This window comes from Tachyglossus aculeatus, chromosome 1 (assembly GCF_015852505.1).
Source record: "Tachyglossus aculeatus isolate mTacAcu1 chromosome 1, mTacAcu1.pri, whole genome shotgun sequence".
NCBI lineage: Eukaryota > Metazoa > Chordata > Mammalia > Monotremata > Tachyglossidae > Tachyglossus > Tachyglossus aculeatus.
The window spans coordinates 171,079,230-171,100,111 of NC_052066.1; the positions used below are offsets into that span (position 1 = coordinate 171,079,230).

A 20,882-nucleotide genomic window follows, 5' to 3' on the forward strand; every position below is an offset into this window, starting at 1 on the left:
GAGCACCGTACTAAGCGCTTGGGAAGTACAAGTCGGCAACATAGAGAGACAGTCCCTACCCAACAGTGGGCTCACAGTCTAGAAGGGGGAGACAGAGAACTAAACAAAACATATTAACAAAATAAAATACATAGAATAGATATGTACAAGTAAAATAAATAAATAAATAGAGTAATAAATATGTACAAAAATATATCCATATGTACAGGTGCTGTGGGGAAGGGAAGGAGGTAAGGCAGGGGGGATGGAGAGGGGGAGGAGGGGGAGAAGAAGGAGGGGGCTCAGTCTGAGAAGGCCTCCTGGAGGAGGTGAGCTCTCAGTAGGGCCTTGAAGGGAGGAAGAGAGCTAGCTTGGCGGATGTTGGGAGGGAGGGCATTCCAGGCCAGGGGGATGACGTGGGCCGGGGGTCGAGCCAATGTTCACATCCCCGCCTCCCACCCAGCCAGGATTCCAGTCTCCACATTGGGGAATCGCTTCAGTATCGTTTCAAACTGTTGTCACCAAACCCATCTGCAGATTCTAAGATATTGTCTTTTCTGACAAACCATTGTCCCTTGACAGTTTTCCTCTTTTCTGTTCCAGATCTCCAATAGGTGCAGTTTTTGTGTGCATTGTTTGTGTTTGTGTTTGACTCTATTCTTCCCACTTCCATAGAGAGTGGGGAGGCAATCTGAGCCCTAAATCTCATTTTACACTATCCCCCCATCAGGAGGTGACCATCTGAGAATCTTCTTGATGGAGCAGCAGCATAGCTTAATGGAAAGAGGCCTGGGGAGTCAGAGGACCTGGGTTCTAATCCAGTACCTGCCAATTGCTTGCTGTGTGACGTTGGGTAGGTCTCTTAACTTCTCTGGGCCTCAATTTTCTCAACAGTAAAATGGGGAATCAATACCTGTTTTCCCTCCTACTGAGACTGCGAACTCCCTGTGGGACAGGGATTTTGTTTTTTGATTTTTTTTAAAATGGCATTTGTTAAGCCATCATTATGTGTTATGCACTATAGGTACAAGCTAATCAAGTTGGACACAGTAAATGTTCCACATGGGACTTACAGTCTTAATCCCCATTTTACAGATGAGGTCACTGAGGCATAGAGAAGTTAAATAACTTGCTCAAGGTCACCAGCAGACAAGTGGCAGAGCCAGGATTAGAACCCAGGTCCTCTGGATCCCAGGCCTGTGCTCTTCCCCAAGGCCACACTGCTTCTGTGGATTGTGCCCAACCTGATTAATTTGCACCCACTCCAGTTCTTAGAAAGGGGCTTAACACATGGTAAGCAGTTAATAAATATAAATATAAATATAAATATAATAATAATAATAATAATAATAATGGAGTTACCCACTGAGGATGACATAGGAGCCTTGGTCCTGAAGTCTCTGAGAGCATGCCCAAAGTGATTTGTGTGGTATCACTTGCCCTCTTTCACCCCTTTCAGTAGTGTTCCTTCTGGGGCTTAGAGTACAGTGAGTAATGAGCGGGCAGAAATGCAGCACATTGTGAAGTGCATGGGTAGGTTTTTACATGTAAGCCCTGTTTATGATGAAAGAGATGACAGCAGTGATGATAATAATAAATAATAATACTGGTATCAGTTAAGGGCTTACTAGGTACCAAGCGCAGTACTAAGCACTCGGAAAGATACAAGATACTAAGGTCCCACATAGGACTCACAGTCTAAGTAGGAGGAAGAACAGGCATTAAATCTCCATTTTGCAGAAGAGGGAACTGAGACATAGAGGAGTTAAGTGACTTTCTCAAGGTCACACAGCAGGTAAGTGGGGAAGGTGGAATTAGAACCCAGATCCCCCAAGTCTGTGTTCTTTCCACTAGGCCACACTGCTTCTGCAGAACTGTGTCTAAGTAGAGCCCCGCTGTGGGACAGGGGCTGTGTCTGACCTGATACAACGTGCTATAGTGCTTAGTACAGTACATGGCTCATAGTAGGTAGATCTGTCTTGTCTTATGCCGTCAAGTTGTTTCCGACCCATGGAGACACCACAGACACATCTCTCCCAGAACGCCCCACTCTCCATCTGCAATCATTCTGGTGGCGGATCCATAGAGTTTTCTTAATAAAAATACGGAAGAGGTTTACCACCGCCGCCTTCGTGCAGTAAACTTGAGTCTCCGCCCTCGACTCTCTTCCATGCTGCTGCCCAGCATGGGTGAGTTTTGACTTGTAGCAGATTATCTTCCACTCACTAGCCACTGCCCAAGCTAGGAATGGAATGGGTATGCCTCCGCTTGACTCTCTCTCCCGCAGTCGAGACTGGTAGAGTACTGCGAACTCTCCAGGTGCGACCCTGAGAGGGAAGTAAGTGATTAGCAAATACTACTATTATTATTGTTATTACTATTTTACTGGTTCTATGCTAGGCTGTAGCACCACAACCCAGAAGACAGTTGCCTTGGTAGTCTTTGCTACCCATGCTAGTCACCGGTATTTCAGGTTGCTGGAACTGTCAACTTTGTAGAACACCTAGGTGCTTCTTTGGTCAGAAACTTCACCACTGATTGCATAGACCTCTACTCCCCGGAGTCATGTCTCCTGAATCCCAGAGCTGGGCTCTTTCCACCAAAGGCATCACGTCTACTAACTCTATTATACTGAAGAGTTTAGTACTCTGCACTCTATACTCAATAAATACTATTGATTGGTGGACTGAGCCAAAACCAGGGTAATTCAGGACTACTCCATCCTATCTCATTTCTTCTCTTTCTCTTCCTCACACATTTGATTTTAAGTTTTTTTTAAAAATAGTATTGGTTAAGAGCTTACTATGTGTCAGACACTCTACTAAACTCTGGGGTGGATACAAGCTAATCAGGCTGTATGCAGTCGAAAGTCAAGTCTTAATCCCTATTTGAAAAATGAGGTAAATGAGGCACAGAGAAGTTAAGTAACTTACCCAAACTCACACAGTAGACAAGGGGCAGAGCTGGGATTAGAACCCACTGCCTTCAATTTTGGGAGTTCAATCACCCATTGACCCACCCTCCATCCTTCCTCTGTCCCGGCCTCTGCTGTGAGATTTCCTGAACCGATGTTTGTAAAAGGCTTTCAGCTCCTTAGATCTGAAAAACAAAGTAACATTCACATTTCTTCTTTAGAGAAAATTACATAAATCAAATAAACGAACACGTGAAGCCTCCCGAGTTACGTGAAGCAACAGGAAGGAGACACTAAAATAAAGTAGTCTTTTTTGTCGTTGTTTTTTTTCACTAACGAAAGACCAGCAATGTGGTATTTATTTATTTAATGGAACAAAGGAACTCTGGCTGCAACAGAGCTCAGGGTGGTAGAGGTAAAAGGCCAGAAGCAGCGTGGCTTAGTGGAAAGAGCACGGGCTTGGGAGTCAGAGGTCATGGGTTCTAATCCTGACTCTGCCACTAATCTGCTGTGTGACTTTGGGCCAGTCACTTAAATTCTCTGTGCCTCAGTTTCCTCATCTGTAAAATGGGGATTAAGGCTGTGAGCCCCACGTGGGACAACCTGATTACCTCGTATCTACCCCAACTCTTAGAACAGTGCTTGGCACATAGTAAGCGCTTAACAAATGCTATTATTATTAGAAGCACTGAAGGGATGGACGGATGGAAGGGAGAAGGCAGAGAGGAGGAAAACAGTCTAGAAACATCATAAGCAGTTGAGCAAGTTTACTGTATTTTCATCCACAGCATCAGGAGGTTGGTTGAACCCAGAGGTTACATTGTCCTGGATTACAGGTTTTTATTTTCTGGTTTCTTCATCTGAAAAGTGGGGAGAGCAGTACAGTGCAGTCTGTGATCAGCAATAAATAGTTATGATGAGGCCCTTTTGTAATGTAGAGACTGAGCTTTGATGGGACCTGTATGTGGAACTCTGAGCAACGCTACTAGGTCATTGTCTAGCACACACCCCGCACATGCTCAGTGGAAAAATGGGTATCCAACTCCCTAAAGGCCCAAATCCTAAGGGATTTACTTCCAGCTCCTCTCCCCGACCATCTCCCTCATCTCCCCTTCCCCAGCCTCAGGAACCACAAGCTTTGAGAAAGGCGAAGAGACTTTTCTCTCTTTTCTTATGGCATTTATTAAGTGCTTACTATGTGCAAAGCAGGTGATCAGGTTGTCCCACGGGGGGCCATTTTGCAGATGAGGGAACTGAGGCCCAGAGAAGTGAAGTGACTTGCCCAAAGTCACACAGCTGACACTTGGCGGAGCCAGGATTTGAACCCAGAACCTCTGACTCCAAAGCCTGGGCTCTTTCCACTGAGCCACGCTGCTTCTCTACCCTTTACCCTTTAACCCTTTAATCTTTTAAAGTTGAAATACTTTACCCTTTCAACATAAGTTTGCTGTCCCACGCCTTGATCTCACCAGTGGAAAATCCAAAAGAAAGATTCCAAAGAAACATAAACACAGTTACCAAGTGGAATCAATCAATGGTATTTATTGAGCAGTTTTTGTGTGCAGAGCACTGTACTAAGCACTTAGGAGAGTATAGTACAACAGAGTAGGAGTGTGTCCTCGATGCAAAGGCTCATCCTCTTCAAGTTTAAGTTCCAGGTGCACATGCACTCTTTGAAGCCACCCAACCGTTTGAGAAGCGGCATGGCTTAGTGGACAGAGCACGAGCCTAGGAGACAGAAGGACCTGGGTTCTAATCCCAGCTCTGCCATGTTTCTGCTGTGTGACCTTGGGCAAATCACTTCACTTCTCTGGGCCTCAATGACCTCATCTGGAAAATGGGGATTAAGACTGTGAACCCTATGTCAAATAGGGATTGTGTCATTCATTCATTCATTCAATCATATTTATTGAACATTTACTGTGTGTACAGCACTGTACTAAGCACTTGGGAAAGTACAATGCGACAATAAACAGTGAAATTCCCTGCCCACAATGAGTTTACAGTTTGGAGGAGGGGAGACAACAACCCAGTTACCTTGTGTATCTATCCCAGTGCTTAGTACAGGTACTTAAGTAATTATAGTAACCACTTAACAAAAACCACATTTATTATTATTGTTCTTATTTGGTGGATTTCCAGGACAGCCCCCACAGTGAATTTTCTGGGCCAGCTAGATTGGAGGCTCCCTGTGCTTTTATCTTCTGTTGCACTCCAAAAGCACTGCTGCCTTAGTTCCTTGCTTTTGCCTCAGAGGGACTGTTGAAGACCTGTTGCTTCTGAACGGCTGCGTGTTGAAAACCCTCCTCTTCCCACTGATCACGTGCAAGGTACGTGCTAGACACTGACCTAACACTGTACTACTCTCCCCAGCATAAAGTCATGCGATCCAGAACAACAGAAATACGATAACAGAATAGTTTTTTCTTAAAATGAGCTATCCAGTTAGTTAATGCAGTTAGTATAGTGTTTGGCATATAGTAAGCACTTAACAAGTACCGTTATTAATATTATACAAGATTCAGGGGTTGGGAACCAGGAAAATCTGGGGAATGGAAAAGTTTCCATTTGTAGACTGAAAGACTTAAGACTCTTCAAGCAAGATGATGGAGGTTGAGAAAGGTGAGATTGAAGTTCAAAATTGTATTCATGATTAACATGGGCATAGTGAACGTGGCTCTTTGTGGGCCTGGAATATATCTCCCAACTCTGTTATATTGTAATAATAATAATAATGGCATTTATTAAGTGCTTACTGGGGAGTTTACAAGATGATCAGGTTGTCCCACGGGGAGCTCACAGTCTTAATCCCCATTTTATAGATGAGGTAACTGAGGCCCAGAGAAGTCAAGTGACTTGCCCAAAGTCACACAGCTGACAAGTGGCGGAGCCGGGATTTGAACCTATGACCTCTGACTCCAAAGCCCGGGCTCTTTCCACTGAGCCATGCTGCAACTCTATATTGTACTCTCCCAAGTGCTTAGTACAGTGTTCTGCACACAGTAAGCGCTCAATAAATATGATTGATTGATGTATGTGCGGTGAGCCCAGAATAAGCTGCCTAAGCAGCGTGGCTCAGTGGAAAGAGCACAGGCTTGGGAGCAAGAGATCATGGGTTCTAATCCCGGCTCCACCGCTTGTCTCTGTTTAACTTTGGGCAAGTCACTTAACTTCTCTGTGCCTCAGGTACCTCATCTGTAAAATGGGGATTAAGATTGTGAGTCCCAGGCGGGACAACCTGATCACCTTGCATTCCCCCCCAGAGCTTAGAACAGTGCTTCACACATAGTAAGCGCTTAACAAATGCCATCATTATTAATTATTATTATTATTAATGATTGTTTGTGATGCTGTGAACAACAACAAGGAAGAGACTTTGCAGAGGCATCTGAGGCAGGTGATTGCTGTCCTGTGGTGGGGTGGAGCATGCTGGGGGTGGGACTTTCTCTCCCTGTTCTACTCAGTAATGGTGCTGTACCAATCAATGATTGCCACATAGAGCCACAGCTGTCATGCCTAAGGCAGATAAAAGGCCGTTGCTTTGAGGCACAAAAGAGGCTCCAGGAGTAGTAACATGCAGACAGGAGCGTGCTGGAGAAACAGGAGAGCAGCACTTGGAAGCAGAAAGAAGCACTGGCAGAAAGGGCTCCTTTGACCACAGACTGGTATTGGGCCCTTGGGTGGTGGAGTGAGTGATGTATGTGTCACTCCCTTGCACGCTGGTAAAACTAAGTAAAAACTTTCCACAGTAAACTTGGTGACCAGAGGTGTGGTTTGAACTCTACTGCGTGTCACTGAGGCTCCCCCAGTCCAGGGAGGTCCGGGTTGGGACAAACCGGGGGCTCACGACAGTATGGAATTATTGTTCGCCAAATCCCACTACCCCATTGGAGCTTGAGGGTGAGGTTCAGAAACCAAGGGATTTGGATACAACCATGGAAGAGATGTCCATAATGGGTTACTAGAAGGACAGGAGGTACATATTGAGGAAAAGATGTTAGAGATATTTGGTAGTCCCTCCCTAGATATTAGGATGGATGTCAAGGAGGGAAATAATTCCACAGTGCTTTCAACCATCTTGTTGCCACTGTCAGAGACAGAGTGCCGGGCTGGGTGGATCATTGATCTGACCCAGTAACGGCACTGCATGTGAAATTATGAAATGCCATGAAGGGACAATTCAGTTTTCAGACCTACTTTGGAACACCAAATGTCTAGATCCAGGCTTAACTGGATTCCAAGACAGCGCACCTAGAACGGTTGAGAAAAACGCTTTGGTTTGGGGATTTTTTTTGAAAGGGGGGCTTTTTGTGTTGATCTAATAATCTACAATACCATATTTCAGTTGAGGTTGCGATCATTCAGGAACCACATGCGTCTGATAATTACCTTCTCACCACTTCATGTTCTCGAAAGGTCAGAAAAGCGATGGTGGGTTAGACCCTTCTTACTCCAAAGCTCTGTTTTATGGGTGCTTTTGAGTCATATGTCTCTGACTAAATAGCTTTCATTAGGACTAACCCCAAACCACTGACAGGGCACCAGGGCTTGGAGAAGCCGAGGAAACAGGAGGCTTGAGAGATCCACTTTGAGAACATCGCTTTTGCTCCTGAGAGGGGTCTGACTCTACCTCTGGCCTTTTTCTCTCTTGGATGAGACTCCCCAGGGGCCCAACAGACCACCACTCACCCCTTCTTCAAAGCCCTATTAAAAATCGTGTCTCCCCCAAGAAGCCTTCCCAGACTCACATCTTAATTCCCCACCCTATTCACCTTCTTTACAGGGTTGCCTGTGTACTTGGATCTGTACCCCAAAGCGTTTATGTGCATATTCCTCTCCTCTGCCCTTTCCCCTTTCTGTAATTTACTTTAATGTCTGTCTCCCCCCCACATCATCATAAGTGGTATTTATTGCACACTTTGCTCCTCTATTGCCAACCATCTCACTTTACCTCAATCTTGTCGGTCTCACAGCCGGCCTCCCACCCACCTGCTGCCTCTGGCCTGGAACACCTATCTGACAATGATTCTCCCCACCTTCAACGTCTTACTGAAGGCACCAAGAAGCCTTCGCTAACTAAGCCTTCCTTTCCTCCGCTCCCACTCCCTTCTGGGTCACCCTGACTTGCTCCTTTTATTCATCCCCCCTCCCAGCCCCACAGCACTTATGTCCATATCTGTAATTTTATTTATTTATATTACTGTCTAGGTCTCCCTCTAGACTGTAAGCTCATTGTGGGCAGGGAACGTGTTTGTTTATCATTATATTGCATTCTCCCAAGCGCTTAGTACAGTGCTCTGCACACAGTAAACTCTCAATAAATGCAATCGACTGACTATTGAGGGCTTATTGTGTGCAGAACACTGTATAAGCGCTAGAGAAGCAGTGTGGCTCAGTGGAAAGAGGACGGGCTTTGGAGTCAGACGTTATGGGTTCAAATCCCAGCTCCGCCAATTGTCAGCTGTGTGACTTTGGGCAAGTCACTTGACTTCTCTGGGCCTCAGTTACCTCCTCTGTAAAATGGGGATTAAGACTGTGAGTCCCCCGTGGGACAGCCTGATCACCTTGTAACCTCACCAGTGCTTAGAACAGTGCTTTGCACATAGTAAGCGCTTAATAAATGTCATTATTATTATTATTAGAGTACAATATAATGAAGTTGGCAGACATGCTCCATGCCTACAGTGAACCTACAGTCTAGATTCCAAGTTCCTTGAGGGCAGGAATTGTCTACCAACTCTATTGTATTGAGTTTAGTGCAGTGCTCTGTACACAGTAAGCATTTTTTATGGTGTTTGTTAAGTGCTCACTATGTACCAGGCACTGTGCTGAGCACTGGGGTAAATACAAGATCATCAGGTTGGACACAGTCCATCTCCCTCTTAGGGCTCGCAGTCTCAGCTTGGCTTAGTGGAAAGAGCACGGGCTTGGGAGTCAGAGGATGCGGGTTCTAATTCCACCCTGCCACTTGTCTGCTGTGTGACCTTGAGCAAGTCACTTAACTTTTCTGTGCCTCAGTTACCTCATCTGTAAAATAGGGATTAAGACTGTGAGCCCCACGTGGGACAACCTGATTACCTTGTACCTTCCCCAGTGCTTAGAACAGTGCTTGGCACATAGTAAGTACTTAACAAATTCCATAATTATTATTATTATTTTACAGATGAGGTAACTGAGGCATAGAGAAGTTAGTGACTTCCCCAAGGTTACCCAGAAGATGAGTGGCAGAGCCGGGACTAGAACCCAGATCCTCTGACTCCTAGACATGTGCTCCTTTTAGCAGGCCACACTTGTTCTTTAAACATTTAAGCTTTTTTAAGCATTCGATTTAAATATTGATTGATTAGGTCTAGCTGCCCATCCCCAGGAAAATATCCCGTACTGTGGGACTAAGAGTCTAGTGAACTAGCAATACCCAGAGTCCTCCAGGGCAGTTCTTTGAGATAATAATAATAATGAGGATGGTATTTAAGTGCTTACTATGTGCAAAGCACTGTTCTAAGAGCTGGGGAGGTTACAAGGTGATCAGGTTGTCCCACGGGGGGCTTACAGTCTTAATCCCCATTTTACAGATGAGGGAACTGAGGCCCAGAGAAGCTAAGTGACTTGCCCAAGGTCACACAGCTGACAAGTAGCGGAGTCTGGATTCGAACCCATGCCCTCGGACTCCCGTGCCCGGGCTCTTTCCACTGAGCCACGCTGCTTCTCTAATTTAATTAGATTTAATTAATTTAAATTAATCTAAATTAATTAATTTAAATTAATCTTAATTAATTTAAATTAATTTAAGTGAATCTAAATTAATTTAATTTAAGTTCTTCTGATCTTCCAGTTCAGACTGCCTGCCAGTCTTAATTTAATTAATTTAAATTAATCTAAATTAATTTAATGAATTAATTTAAATTAATTTAAATTAATTTAATTTAACTTAAATTCTTCTGATCTTCCAGTTCAGACTGTCTGCCAGTCTTAATTTAATCAATTTAAATCAATTCAAATCAATCTAAATTAATTTAATGAATTAATTTAAATTAATTTAAATTAATTTAATTTAATTTAAATTCTTTTGATCTTCCAGTTCAGACTGCCTTCCAGTCTTAATTTAATTAATTTAAATTAATTCAAATTAATCTAAATTAATTAAATTAATTCAATTAATTAATTAATTTAAATTAATTTAAATTTAGATTAGATTGAATTATGTTTAAATTCTTCTGATCTTCCAGTTCAGACTGCCTGCCAGTCTTAATTTAATTAATTTAAATTAATTCAAATTAATCTAAATTAATTAAAATTAATTCAAATTAATCTAAATTAATTTAATTAATTAATTTAAATTAATTCAATTAATTAATTAATTTTAATTAATGGAAATTTAGATTAAATTAAATTACATTTAAATTCTTCTGATCTTCCAGTTCAGACTGCCTGCCAGTCTTAGACTTGCAATCCCAGCCATCTGGGTCTCTCAGTTGCCAGGAAGCAAACCAAAAAGCCACAGCTAAACAAATAGGCCTCCCACACACACACATCACGTGCCTCACAGCCAAGAGGCGGCAGCACAAAATAGGGATTCGGTTCCTGCGGTGTCCCACTGCAGAATCCTGCAGGTCCATCCCCTGGGTCAGTTCAGAGGTCACTACATAATCATGATAGTAATGATGGTATTTGTTAAGCGCTTGTCAAGCACTGTTCTAAGCGCTGGGGTAGATACAAGTCTTAACTGTGAGGTAGATGAGGCACGGGGAAGTGAAATCATCATTATGGCATTTATTAAGCGCTTACTATGTGCGGAGCACTGTTCTAAGCGCTGGGGGGGGGGGGCGTTACAAGGTGATCAGGTTGTCCCACGGGGGGCTCACAATCTTAATCCCCATTTTCCAGATGAGGAAACTGAGGCCCAGAGAAGTGAAGTGACTTGACCAAGGTCACCCAGCTGACAATTGGCGGAGCCGGGATTTGAACCCAAGACCTCTGACTCCCAAGCCCAGGCGCTTTCCACTGAGCCACGCTGCTTCTCACGCAGTGGCTGGGTACAAATAAATTAGGAAATGACTTGCCTGAGGTCACACAGCAGACAACTGGCAGAGTCGGGATTAGAACCCATGTCCTTCTGCCCCCCCAGGCCCATGCTTTATCCACTAGGCCACGCTACATGTTCTTCCTGTCCACCTCATCTAATTCATTCTTCCCTCCTTACCCTAAAGGGCTGCCACTGATTTCTGGAGAACTTCTGACCTACTCTCCAAATTAATAAGGCACCTAGATGGAACAGCCTTCACATTTACACCACTCTGGCATTTTTCCTCAGTTACCCCCCACCCCCCCGCCCCCCACCCTTCTAGTTGGCTATGTACAGAGGCGTGATTCCTGATGCTTTGGGGCAATGAGATTGCCCCCCCTTGTATGTGTCCCGGAATCTATGTAATGAAACTCCTTACTTCTGTCTTCTCAATCAATCAATCATATTTATTGAGCTTTTACTATGTGCAGAACACTGTACTAAATTCTTGGGCTAATACAATATAACAGAGTTGATACACTCTACTAATTAACCACTTGTGTTTCCATATATTCACCTGTCCATTTCCTTCTTTCTCCTATCTGTAGTTTACTTCATTCTGTCTCTCCCACTATATTGTAAATAATAATAATAATAATAATGGCATCTATTAAGTGCTTACTATGTGCAAAGCACCGTTCTAAGCACTGGAGAGGTAATGAGGTGATCAGGTTGTCCCACCGGGGGCTCACAGACTTAATCCCCATTTTACAGATGAGGTAACTGAGGCACAGAGAAGTTAAGTGACTTGCCCAAAGTCACCTAGTCACACAATTGGCGGAGCGGGATTAGAGCCCATGACCTCTGACTCCAAAGCCGGTGCTCTTTCCACTGAGCCACACTGCTTCTCTAAACTTCTTGAGGGCAGAGATCATAGCTTCTGTTCGCTCAGACTCTTCTAAGCACTTACTAGAGTGCTCTTCATGGGCACGTGACAGGGTATCCTGTAGACAGTACGCTCCCAGTGGGCGGGGATTGTGTCTGCCTCCTCTGTAGATGCTACCACCTTCCTCCTTCCTGTTCATTATTTCCATCGTATTCACCTCACTCCTCAAAAATCTACAGTGGTTACCCATCCACCTCCGTATCAAACAAAAACTCCTCATCACTGGCTTTAAAGCACTCCATCACCTTGCTCCCTCCTACCTCATCTCACTTCTTTCCTTCTACAACCCAGCCAGTACATTTCACTCTTCTAGTGCTAAATTTCACACTGTGCCTCGATCAATCAATCAATCAATCATATTTATTGAGCGCTTACTATGTGCAGAGCACTGTACTAAGCGCTTGGGAAGTACAAATTGGCAACATATAGAGACAGTCCCTCTCGATTTCACCTGTCCCGCCGCTGACCTCTAGGCCACATCCTGCCTCTGGCCTGGAACATCCTCCTTTCTCTAATCCAACAGACAACCATGCTCCCCTGCTTCAAAGGCTTATTTGAGAAGCAGCGTGGCTCAGTGGAAAGAGCCCAAGCTTGGGAGTCAGAGGTCATGGGTTCTAATCCCGGCTCCCCCACATGCCTGCTGTGTGCCCTTGGGCAAGTCACTTCACTTCTCTGGGCCTCAGTTATCCCATCTGTAAAATGGGGATGAAGACTGTGAGCCCCACATGGGACAACTTTATCACCTTGTATCCTCCCCAGCACTTAGAACAGTGCATCGCACATAGTAAGCACTTAACAAATGCCATTATTATTATTATTATTATTATTATTATTATCATTATTGAAAGCACATCTCCTCCTAGAGGCCTTCCCAAACTAAGCCCCACTTTTCTTCATCTCCCACTCCCTTTGTATTGCCCTGACCCACTCCTTGTGGTCTTTCCACCTCCCAGCCCCACAACACTTAAGTACATATCTGTAATTGTTTATTTATTTATTTTATTTTATTTTATCTATTTATTTTATTTTGTTAGTATGTTTGGTTTTGTTCTCTGCCTCCCCCTTTTAGACTGTGAGCCCACTGTTGGGTAGGGACTGTCTCTATATGTTGCCAATTTGTACTTCCCAAGTGCTTAGTACAGTGCTCTGCACACAGTAAGCGCTCAATAAATACGATTGATGATGATGATAATTGTATTTATTTGCATTGACGTCTGTCTCCCCTCCTCTAGACTGTGGGCTCGTTGTGGGCAGGGAATGTCACTGTTTATTGTTGTATTGTACTTTCCCAGGCATTTAGTACAGTGCTCTGCTCACAGTAAGCGCTCAAAAAGCACAACTGACTGACTGACTGAATGAATATTATACTTTCCCAAGTGCTTGATACAGGGCACTGCCTACAGGAAGTGCTCAATAAATAACACTGATTGATTGGGTTCAGCTTAAATCTGTAGGGAATTCTCCACACAGGAGGAACGCTGTTGATAGAGTCACATTAGCTTCATGGTACATACAGCAGTCAGCATTCTCAACCTCAAATCCCCTAATTTAGGTCTCTTAAAAATGCACTTGTCCCAATTCTTTAGGGTGGGAAACCTATCCACTGTCCTTGGGAACCCTGAAGCAACAGCAGAGCTTCTCCCCTGCATTGACCATGCAGAGTTGGAACCAGGATTCCATTTTTCAGTTCTGGGAATAAAGAGGAGCCTTGCTTATTTACTATCTGCACAAATTCATTGTCAGGTCTCTATTCAAGGCTGCAGCCCTTTTCCTTTGCTGTTGCCTCCCGCACTGACTCCAGGCCAACTGATCAGGTTCCCTTTCTCTTTTCGTTTTATAGGCTCAGTGGCATTGGAACATCTCTGTCTCCTTGGTTCTGTGGATTGGACTTCAACATCAATTAATATTCACTCTGCCTTAGGATATGGAGATTTGGTCTTGTAGACTTACTAACCAAGAGGCGACAGACAAGGGGGAGTTTTCTTCCCCCTCCTAGCCCCACTGCATTTGTGTACATATCTGTAATTTATTTATTTATATTAATGTCTGTCTCCCCGCCTCTAATAATAATGATGGTATTTGTTAAGCGCTTACTATGTGCAAAGCACTGTTCTAAGCACTGGGGAGGTTTCAAGGTAATCAGGTTGTCCCATGGGGGGCTCACAGCTTTAATCCCCATTTTACAGATGAGGTAACTGAGGCACAGAGAAATTAAGTGACTTGCCCAAAGTCACACGGCTGACAGTTGGCGGAGCCGGGATTTGAACCCATGACCTCTGACTCCAAAGCCCGGGCTCTTTCCACTGAGCCACGCTGTTTCTCCATGCAGCCTCTAGACTGTAAGCTAGTTGTGGGCAGGGAATGTGTCTGTTTAATGTTCTATTGTATTTCCCCAAGCGCTTAGTACAGTACACAGTAAGAGCTCAATAAATATGATTGAATGAATGAATGCATGAATGCTCCCCCTAGAGATGGACTCATTACCTTACACTTCTGCCGTACCTACTTGGAAGAAAAGAGAGCTATAAAGAGGGCGGATTGTAATAACTATGGTGTTTAAGTGTTTACTATGTGCCAGGCACTGTGCTAAGAGCTAGGGTAGATATTATACAAATTGATCAGACTCAGTCTCTGTCCCTCATTGGGGTTGGTTCCACATGAGTGATGACAAAATTGACCCTCTCAACACGACCCTCTCTACTGAACTCAACTCACTCTCGTCCCTAGCTCTTCATCGATCTTGTACCACTAACCCACAGCCCTGGATCTCCTCCACAGTCTGCTTCATTCATTCCAGTGCGTGAGTCACAGAGTGCTGCTGGCGGAAATCCAGGTCCTCATCTACCTCAAGTTCATTCTTGCATGCTTTACCTCTACCCTCTCCTCTGCCCGGCAAAATGATTTCTCCATCATTAACCCTCACGCCCATTGCCCTAACCAGTTGTTTCAGGTGTTTAACTCCCTCCTCAAACACCCATCCTGGCACCTACCCCATGTCATACCCTTAATGATCCAGCCACGTATTTTATTGAGAAAATTGAAACCATCAGGTGTGATCGCCCTAAAATCTCCCCTGCTCCTCTCCAGTCCCTCCCTCTTCCCACCCTTTCTTCAACTCATCCATCTTTCCCAGCAGTATCTCAAGAGGAGATATCCTGCCTTCTCTCAAGTGCCTCTGATCCCATCCCTTCTTACCTTATCAAAGCGCTTGCCCCTTCTTTCTTCCCTCCCTCCCTGACTGCAACCTTCAATTGTTCGCTCTCCAGTGGCTTTTTCCCCCACTGCCTTCAAACATGCTCACGTCTTCCCTATTCTAAAAAATCCTCCCTTGACCCTAAGGCTCCCTCCTACTACTCCTCACCAAACTCCTTGAGTGAATTGTCTATACCCACTGTCTCCAGTTCCTCTCCTCCATTCTATCTTTGCCCCTCTGTAATCTAGCTTCTGTCCCCTTCTCGCCACAGAAACTTCCATCTCAAAGGCCACCAGTGATCTCCTTCTTGCCATATCCAACCACCTCTACTCCATCCTAATCCTCCTTCACCTCTCAGTTTCCTCCAACACTGTTGACCACTCCCTTCTCTTGGAAACACAATTCCCCCTTGGCTTGACTGACACTGACCTCTCCTAGTTCTCCTCCTATCTCTCTGGCCACTCATTCTCAATCTCTTTCATGGGATCCTCCTCTGCTTCTCACCCCTTAACCGTGGGATCTCACAAAGCTTAAGTTTGGATCCCCTTCTAGTCTCCATCTACACCCACTCTCTTGGAGAACTCATTCACTCCCAAGGCTTCAATTACTATCTGAATGCAGATGATTGCCAAATCTTTACCTCCAACTCTGATCTCTCCCCTTCTCTGCAGTCTTGAATTTCCTCCTGCTTTCAGGTCATCTCTACTTGAATGTCCTATCATCATCTCAAATTTAATATGTCCAAAACAGATCTCCTTATCTTTCCACCCAAACTCAATCTTCCCCCTGGTTTTCTTCCACCCTTCCTGTCTCCCAAGCCCACAACCTTGGTGTCATCCTGGCCTCGTCTCTCTCATCCAACCCACATATTTACTCTGTCAACAAATCCTTTCAGTTCAGCCTTCACAGAATCATTAAAATCTGCCCTTTTCCTTTCCATCCAAGTGGCTATGATGTTAACCCAAGCACTTATCCTATCCCTCCTTCATTACTGCATCAACCTCCTTGCTGACCTCCCTGCCTTCAGCCTCTCCCTACTCCAGTCCATTCTTCACTCTGCTGTCTGGATCATTTTTACAGAAATGTTCAGCCCTTGTTACCCCTCTCCTCAAGAACCTCCAGTCGTTGCCCATCTACCTCGGCATCAAACAGAAACTCCTTACCATTGGCTTTAAAGCACTCAATCATCTTGCACCTTCCTACCTTTCCTTCCTGGCTTCTTACTACAAACCAGCGTGCGCACTTCGCTCCTCTAATGCCAACCTACTCACTGTTCCTCAATCTCATCTATCTCTCCATCGACCTCTTGCCTACATTCTCCCTCTGGCCTGGACTACCCTCCCTCTTCCAGAGGTTGCAGTTCCCTAGACTGTAAACTCATTACGGGCAGGGAACATGTCTGATAATTCTATTGCATTGTACTCTCCTAAGCGCTTAGTACAGTGCTCAATATATACAATTGAGATAGGTGAGTTCAGGGCACAGTGAGTAAGCTGGCACTGGAGGAGCAGAGTGTTTGGGCTGGGCTGTAGTAGAAGATTAGTGAGGTGAGGTAGGATGGGGAAAGCTGATTGAATGCTTTAAAGCTATGGTAAGCATTTCTGTTTGATGCAGAGGTAGATGGACAGTCACTGGCAGTTCTTAAGGAGTGGGAAGACATGGATGCACATTTTTGTTGCTAAATAATCCCTGCAGCAGAGAGAAGTATGGATTGGAGTGGGGAGAGACTATTTGTTAAGTGCTTACTATGTGTCAAGCACTGTTCTAAGCCCTGGGACAGATACAAGCTAATCAGGTTGGATACGGTCCCTGTCCTACTTCAGGCTCACAGTCTTAATCCCCTTTTTACATGTAAGGTAACTGAGGACCCAAAAACTGGTGTGATTTGCCCAAGGTCACACACCAGACAAGTGTCAGAGTCAGAATTAGAACTCATGTCCTTCTGAATCCCAAGTCTGTGCTCAATCCACTAGGCCATGCTGCTTCTCATTATTGAGAGCACATCTCCTCCAAAAGGCCTTCCCTAACAAGGTCCTCATTTTCTCCTCTCCCACTCCCTTCTTTCTCATTCTAGTACTTGGATTTGCACTCTTAATGCCCCACCCCTAGCACTTATGTACTTATCAGTAATTTATTTATTTTAATGTCTGCGCCCCCCTCTACAGTGTAAGCTTGTTGTGGGCAGGGAACGTGTCTATCAACTCTGTGATTTGGTACTCTCCCAAGTGCTTAGTACAGTGCTCTGTAAATGTATACCATAAGTGCTCAGTAAGTATGATTGATTAATTGCAGCTCACAGTCTTGGAGTAAACTGAGGCCCAGAGAAGTTTAGCAACTTGCCCAGTGTCAATCCAACAGGCGAGTGATAGAGTCAGGATTAGAACCCAGGTGATCTGACTCTCAGGCCTTTGCTTTTTCCACTCAGCCATGAGAAAGTAGAGCTCTCCCTTGGGAACAGGTGGTTTTTTACGAGAAGAGCCTAGGCAACCTCTGGCCAGAAATTCAGAAGCAGACAAGCAGCGTGAGAAGCAGTATGGTCTTCTGAAAAAAGTCTGAGCCTGTGAGTCAGAGAACCTGGGTTCTAATCCCAGCCCCGCCACTTTGACAGCTGTGTGACCTTGGGTAAGCCACTAATAATAATAATGATGGTATTTGTTTAGTGCTTACTATGTGCCAAGCATACTTATGTTTTCTGTGCCTCAGTTCCCTCATCTGAAAAATGGAGATTAAGACTGTGAGCTCCATGTGGTACTGTATAATAATAATTATGGTACTTGTTAAGAGCTTACTATGTGCCAAGCATTGTTCTAAGCACTGGGAAAGATACAAGGTAGTCAGGTTGTCCCAAGAGGGGCTCACAGTCTTAAGCCCCATTTTCCAGATGAGGTAACTGAGGCCCAGAGAACTGAAGTGACTTGCCCAAGGTCACACAGCAGACAAGGGGCGGACCCAGGACTAGAACCCATGACCTTCTGACTCCTAGGCCTGGGCTCTATCCATTATGCCATGCTGCTTCCCCTGATAAGCTTGTATCTACCCCAGCACTTAGTACAGTGCCTGGCACGCAGTAAATGCTTAACAAGTACCTTTTAAAAAAGGATAAGGAGAAAAGATTCTGTAGAAGGCCACTCTGACACCACTTTGGGAAGAGGTAGAAAGAAATCAAATAGACCAGGACTCCTCCTCCCCTCCAGCATCTGTAGACACTCCTAGTGTCCTCTGCAGTATGTTCTTCAGTCATCTTTTGAAACCAGGAGCTCAGAAGTAGCTTGAAAAGATGAAGGTAAAGTCAGCCTGTCTCTTCCTGGAGAATCTAGCAAGTCATCAGCGTGAAGCAGAGAGGCAGAGAAGTAGAGAAGCAGCATGGCTTAGTGGACAGAGCATGAGCCTGGGAGCCAAAAGACCTGAATCCTAACCCTGTCTCTGCTAGTTGCTCGCTGTGTAGCTTTGGATAAGTCACTTCTCTTCTCTGGGCCTCAATAATAATAATAATAATATTGGTATTTGTTAAGCACTGTGTGCCAAGCACTGTTCTAAGTGCTGGGGGTGATACAAGGTGATCAGGTTGTCCTACGTGGGGCTTACAGGCTTCATCCCCATTTTACAGATGAGGTAACTGAGGCACAGAGAAGTTAAGTGACTTGCCCAAGGTCGCACAGCAGATAAGTGGTGGAGCTGGGATTAGAACCCATGACCTCTGACTCTCAAGCCCGGGCTCTTTCCACCGAGCCACGCATCTGTAAAATGGGGACTATATACACCTCTTAGTTCTCCCTCCTACTTAAGACTGTGAACCCCTTGTGGAACAGGGACTGTGTCTGACCTGATTAACTAGTACCTTCCTCAGTGAATGTGTCTGTTTAATGTTGTATTGTACTCTCCCAAATGCTTAGTATAGTGCTTTGCATATAAAAAGTACTCAGTAAATGATTGAACGAGTAAATTGTTAATACAGTCCTTGGCACATAGTAAGCACTGAACAATTACAACAACAGTAATAATGTTATTATTAGTAGTAGTAGTAATAGTAATATATAGTAGTAGTAGTAGTAGTATCAGTAGCCCTGATCCCCGTTATGCTTCTGAATCTCAATGAGGTCTCTGTGGACACCCCTCTGGATACTAATAAATTGTTCTCTGACCTGTCTGAAAGAATTACAGCTCTGGGGCTGCCTGTGGCCTGAGCTTGAATCTTTGAATGGGGTTGGTCAGAAAGTAGGAATATTAATTTTCTTCAGACTTTTGACTGTGAAAGGCCAACTGAGGGCCATCACTGAGCCTGCTAGCTGCCTTCCAGGTGAAGCTGTAGTAATAAATGCAGCCCTGAGTTAGTGATATTTATACATGCAAGTCTGGCTTATTTGTGGTTCAGTGAACCAGAAACCAGCCCATTTGCATTGCACTGCTCCCCTCTCCCCATCTCTCATCTCTCCGGCCCAGAGCTTAAACCCTACAAACCAGACCCTGGCTTCTCCACGAGGTCCTCAGACCTATCCTAGGAATTGAGAAATGAAAAGCAAACGGAGCAGCGGGTAAAGAGCGACAAGTAGTGCCAATCCATTCTAAATCTAAAGAGATACATCATGGTCCTGGTCTCATCTCCTGGTGCTCCCAGATCACCGGGTTGTTGCCATTTTGGAGGAGGCTGGTCCCGACAGAAGCCTGGAAACAAGTCGTGAGTCAGCTGAAGTCCGACTGGAGGGTAGGGAGAGGGAGAGGAGGGATGGAGTAGAGTCAGTGGCCGGGACCAGGTGCGGGTCATCATTGCAGTAGGAGTGAGGGGGCAACAATGGTCCGGCAATCTGGGCCTAACACTCTCATTTCTGAAGGGGAGAGGAGTCTGTATATATTAACAACCCCCCCACACACAGGCTGAGGGCTGAGCTCTCATCACTCATCTTCCTCAGGTTGCTCAAAAAAGGAGAAACGGAACTGCCTCAGGAGGCCAGAAAGTGGAGAATGAAAGGGGAACAGAAGGTGTGTGATGTGCTTACAACCCCTTGAGGTGCATTTCCAGTTTGAGCACTGGGTGTAATTATCAAGTCGGCTTGCACGTGTCATGTGCCTTCTGAGGGGGTTTCAAGGGGAAATTGCAGCCTGGGAACAGGAGTGGGCTGGGGATTAAAAATACCACATGAGGAGAACGCCTCCCCCAACCCCATTCCCAGCAGCAAGTATTCTGTCAGAGCCAGCCTCCTGCCCGCGACAGGGAGAGGAAAGAGGAGGAAGGCTTTGGCCAGAGGTTCTGCGGCCTCGGGGACAAGGTCAGTGGAAAGGTGACCACCTTAATGCCTAAATCCCACTGAGAGGGTCCGCTCATCTGAGCAAGTGATAATTGAGGTTTAAGCATTTTCTATGGGCCACGCATTGTACTATAATAATAATAATAATAATGGCATTTATTAAGCACTTACTATGTGCAAAGCACTGTTCTAAGCGCTGGGGAGGTTGCAGGGTGATCAGGTTGGCCCACGTGGGGCTCACACTCTTCACCCCCATTTTACAGATGAGGCAACTGAGGCACCGAGAAGTGAAGTGACTTGCCCAAAGTCACACAGCTGACAAGTGGTGGAGCTGGGATTTGAACCCACAACCTCTGATTCCAAAGCCCAGGCTCTTTCCACTGAGCCACGCTGCTTCTGTACTATGTGCTGGTGTAATTACAACTGTGATCAAATCAGGCATGGCCCCTCTCCCACGTGGAGCTCACAGTATAACGGGGAGGGTGAATTGATATTTCACCCCCATTTTACAGATAAGGAAACAGAGGCACAGAAAAATGATGTGACTTGCTCAAGGTCACACGTCAGGAAAGCGGCAGGACTGGGATTAGAATTTAGGGCTCCTG

At 45.0% G+C, this 20,882-nt stretch overlaps 1 non-coding gene across 1 annotated transcript; it reads right to left on the reverse strand.

The window, feature by feature from the left end:
* Positions 1-2,178: 2,178 nt before the first annotated feature.
* LOC119936458 lies at positions 2,179-2,316 on the reverse strand. Its single transcript, XR_005453783.1, has one exon. It is a non-coding gene; the product is annotated as a small nucleolar RNA SNORA7 (small nucleolar RNA).
* Positions 2,317-20,882: the final 18,566 nt, after the last annotated feature.